Consider the following 4,681-nt stretch of genomic DNA (forward strand, 5'->3'; position numbering starts at 1 on the left):
TTGTTATTCTCTTGCCTTACAGTGCACTTTCAGTAGTGATCATCTGACTGATCCCACACACTTTGCACCTGAGAGCAGAGGCCATTCCCTCCCTACAAGTACTTTCAAGGTGCAAGAGACAAGCACCATCTGTGCCTTCAAGAACAGCATCTTGTCACCAACATACAGCACGCCCAGCCCTTGCTCCAGATCCTTAGAAGGACAGGATGGGAAGGAAGGGCAAGGAACAGAGCAGGAGAGTAACTGGAATGTTAGAAACACATTTGTAGGAACACAAGTTTTACAGCATAGTTTTGAACTCGGTAAGTAATTGGAGTGGGCAAAAGCCATCATTTTGTTTCCCACTGATCATTATTTGAGCTGTCACAGATGGGATAAAAATTGAGGGAAGGGACAAAATGGCATAGCAAAACTACTATGGAATAGCAGTTAAATTGCCTCTGGCTGCAACTATTGTACACAAACTTTCCCAGCAATGCTGCGTTACCCCTGTTCCCCTGATAAAAACATCAACCATCTCCCAAGCAAAGCTTAACAGCAACAAAGTGGCATGAAAGCAACAGGGTTTCCATTTCCACTTGACACAGTATTTACTGAGTACTAACATTTATTTAATGCATTTTGGCATAGCTACATATTAACAAATATACATACTTTGGACCCACAAAATAAAAACATATTTTGCATTGGTACCTCTAAAACTGATGCCAGTAGAGTTTGCCTAAAATCATACTGAAGACCTGACCAATGAAAATTGAGTTATATTCTCAAGGTCCTGTAGTTAAACCGATTAATTCTAACACTAAAAGTGAATCAAGTAATGAGTAAATGTTCACCAGCTACTGGCAGCTTCAAAATCAGATAGCAAGATCTTGTTCAGACTATTTATTCCAATCAAATTAGCTGTATAAATGGAATTTAAACCACCTGTGTAGTGAAACCATGGCCATTATACTAATGGGGCAAAACCCGGTTTTTATGGCAGTCTGGATTTTTCAGAAGGGATGAGAGAGCAGCAAATCCTTGATCCTGTTAGTTTATAAACCAGCCACAAAGCATTCTGCTGCTGCCCAGTTCACACTGGCATAATTTGTTCTGTGTGTAGAAACACAAGTTGAAACGCAAGTTATTTTATAATCTAAACTTAATTAGGCTGATTCATGTACCCTGTACTACAAAAGCTATAGTATCTCTTACACATGCACAAAATCTCTTTGGAAGACTGAGTTACGTGAAGAATGTTATAATGTACAGCTTTGTTACTGCTGTCACTGCTGAGACCAAACTTTATTGCTCCCTGGCCATAACACATCAGTTTTCCTGACATTTAAGTAGTTTAGAGCATAGAAACGAATCTCTATTCTCCCTCTCCTTTTCCTCCTCCTTACAGAGCCATAATGAGCCCCTTTTATTGTTTCCAACAGATTTACAACACATCTGAAATACCCAGCATCTGCTCAGCAATAACAAGATCAGCAATCATATGTAATTTGAAGCCAAGGTCTAACCCCCACCCCTTCTCCCCCCAAGCAGGTTTTACAAACTGTCCTTTTGTTTCCAAAGTAGAGGGATTTTACAATTATGACGACAACAGCAGCAGGAATGAGGATTTAACTAAACGAAGAGACGGACAACCAAGAATATCATTTGCACTAAAAGAGCTTATGAGCCACTTCTAATGGCATTTACAGAATCTCAGCTTGGGAATTTCTGCACTCATACCAGCTCACAGATCCTATGCTGCAAACAAACTTCCCTTATGCAGGCCTGCATATACAGAAATGTAAGTTTTTAAATACTTGATCGCCTAGTTTGAGGCTACACTTTATTAACCAGATAAACAGACCTAAGTGTATCGATTCAAGGATTCTGGCAGAAGATGGCAAAGGCATTCCTCTAGCAAGATGGAGTCTTCGCAGCGTAGTGGAAAATATCATGGCAGTAATCCAAAGCTGGTACTAACATTTCACCCTTCCCACACTGGCATTTTATTCATCTGAAAGCTGGCCAAGCTGTAATTGCTGAAGCTTTCAGCAATCGTGTCATCTAGCTACACTCACACAAAGGAGGGCAGCTAGTTCTTGTTACAGAGTCCGGGATGGCAGGCGTAGAAATGGGATCTCAAGTGTGTCATCTGCTAGTAATGCTGGGAATACATTTCAGTTTGTGCTTTTTCTATATATGATGATTTATTGCCCAATCTACTCTCTTGGTCTGATAGGGAAGATAATTTTAGGTGGCAGGAGGCTACTTCTCAGTCATATCGAGGGCATTACTGTTACTTTGAAAACCACACTAACACTTAAACATCAGCGTATTTTGTGTGCTCATGTGAATTCTTACATTCCAAATCAATATTTCTACTGGATTTTTTTCTGTTGTGTGTCTAGTCAAAAGCTTTCACCTTCCCCCCACAAAAACCCACCTCCACAACCCAAAGCTTACTGCGGTCTCCCTACACTGCTTTATACTGCACAAAAAAGTCAGGTGCAAAGTAGCAAGTGTTCTGTTTTACAGAATCATAACGCAATTTTTCTCCTGGTATAACAAGGAGCCTGCCATCACAAAGAGAATGCTGCAAGTAGACTGAGAGGAGGAAAAGAAAACCCTGTGTTGACATTACTCCTCTCAACAAAGACCCTGAAAAATTACAAAACTCCATGTTTGCTGCTCAACTGAGTTATAACACAAACACTTCAAAAGACCGTGACTTAGCATGAAGTACCATCTCTAGTATCATCACCCATCCAGCAGAAGAGTAAGAACTCTCTTTTAATATTCTGAAAATACTAAGAAGTTGAAATTATTAATGCAGTACTGTGAAGTTTGTTGTAGAGGTTAAGACAGTAACTCTGTCCCAAAGGATTTACTGTATAGAACCATATTTAGCATATGAAAATCTAATCTTTAACGTAACCAGACACCATTGGTTTACAAAATGTCTTAGATGGCATTGTCAGTTGTGCATCTGGCTTGCAAAGGGTAAGCATGGTCTGGGACTCACAGTGTTGGTCTGCCCATGTTTCCTCAGCCCTGGGGCAGGTGCTCTTATACAAGGTGGAGCAGGATTCAACTAGGTGTAAATTATCTCCAGGAGCTGGAAACCTTGTTACTGCATGAGTGTGCCCTATCAGCCTGGGTGTTGTACTAGGATTTACCTGGGAGGGGGGCACTAGGCAAAAGCAATGAGAGAATTACAGTCTATTCCTTTTCTGTACCATCATCCTATTCCCCTTTCATTCTCCCACCCTACCCCTCCAAAACATATAGTTGCCCAAATTCTGGAAGTAACAGCATGAGGAAAGGTGATGCTGCATTCATTGTTATTGAAGCTCAAGAGCTGATGTTGCAGTTCCAGGACTTTCTTTTATGCAAAATGTACATGCAATGAACAGGAGACTGCTAGAATTTGCCCAGCTTGACAGACATTAGAAAGAGCAGTTATTAAATCAAGCTACACTCTAGATACAAGGCCCAGATACTGTTCCCGTACAGAAAACTGACAGCTCTCTCCTGACAAGCTGCAAAAGGAAGGGAAAAAGAGAACAGTGTTAGCTGACAATGTAGTGTGAGCAAAGACAGCATTCCAGAAGACAGCAAAGCAAGCAGCTCCTAAATGAGCAGATACAGCTTACTGCTAAAACGTCAGTACCAAAACGTCTTCACTAGAGAATGAGAGCACTTAGGAGTTGAACACCTTTATGAAACAAATAAAGGATCAGTAACAAATGCATGGGGGAGGGGAAGAAATTATGAAACCAAAACACTGATTAAGAAGCATATGAGTTTATGTAGAATCCTGCCACACAATACTTTGACAGCAATTCAAAGTGACTGCATGAAGAAAATGGATTTGATACAATTATTTTTTAAAGCAATGCATGTCAATTGAAGCACGTAACCCAAACACACTTACTGTGCACGCTCAAAGAATGAACAAAAACATGGAAGGTGGAAGATGTACCATCGGAAGCCTGCAAGGACTAGTCGTATGTCCCTTTTTGTAACACCATATCCTGTCTAGCCAGGACGCTCACAGGAGTTAAATATTTTCAAAAACCCACCAACATGGGAAAACAAGAGGTAGAGGTTTAGGAAAAAACTCTGCAGTAATCTAGGGGACAAAGGAGAAACAAGAAATAAAAGAAGCAAAGTATTATTACAAAAAGCTCCAAAACCTGGGGGAAACAGTAATACTAAACACATCCTAGTAACAACAGAAAGCAGATTATGACATGGCAGTACACAAACTAGCTTTCTAGAATAGGACAAACTCCCTTGCATTACTAAAGGTGTAGCTGGAATACTGTAATAATAACGATGACTGTCAATAAAAAAAAAAAAACCAACAGGAAGAACGATCAGAGAATTCCAAGAGATTACAAAAGGTACATAATTTAGATGAGAAGATTTGCAAGCCATGGAAGCATATCAAGGAATTGGCTGTGTTTTCTTAGGTCATTAATAAGATGAAGCCATTAACTCCAGTAGATTAGGTTACCAGGAAGTCCACATGTCAGGTTAACTATTATTCAGGATATTTTCAGAAAACGAGCTCTTTTAAGAGCAGACTTTTTAAAAGTATGCATTAAATTTGAAAAAGACACTTCTAGCAGAAGATACCTACATTTCAGTTTAGCCCTTAGGTGATTACATGGAATTGTTACAAGTCAACAGTAAG

The sequence above is a fragment of the Lathamus discolor genome, chromosome 5, assembly GCF_037157495.1.
Source record: "Lathamus discolor isolate bLatDis1 chromosome 5, bLatDis1.hap1, whole genome shotgun sequence".
Classification (NCBI taxonomy): Eukaryota; Metazoa; Chordata; class Aves; order Psittaciformes; family Psittacidae; genus Lathamus; species Lathamus discolor.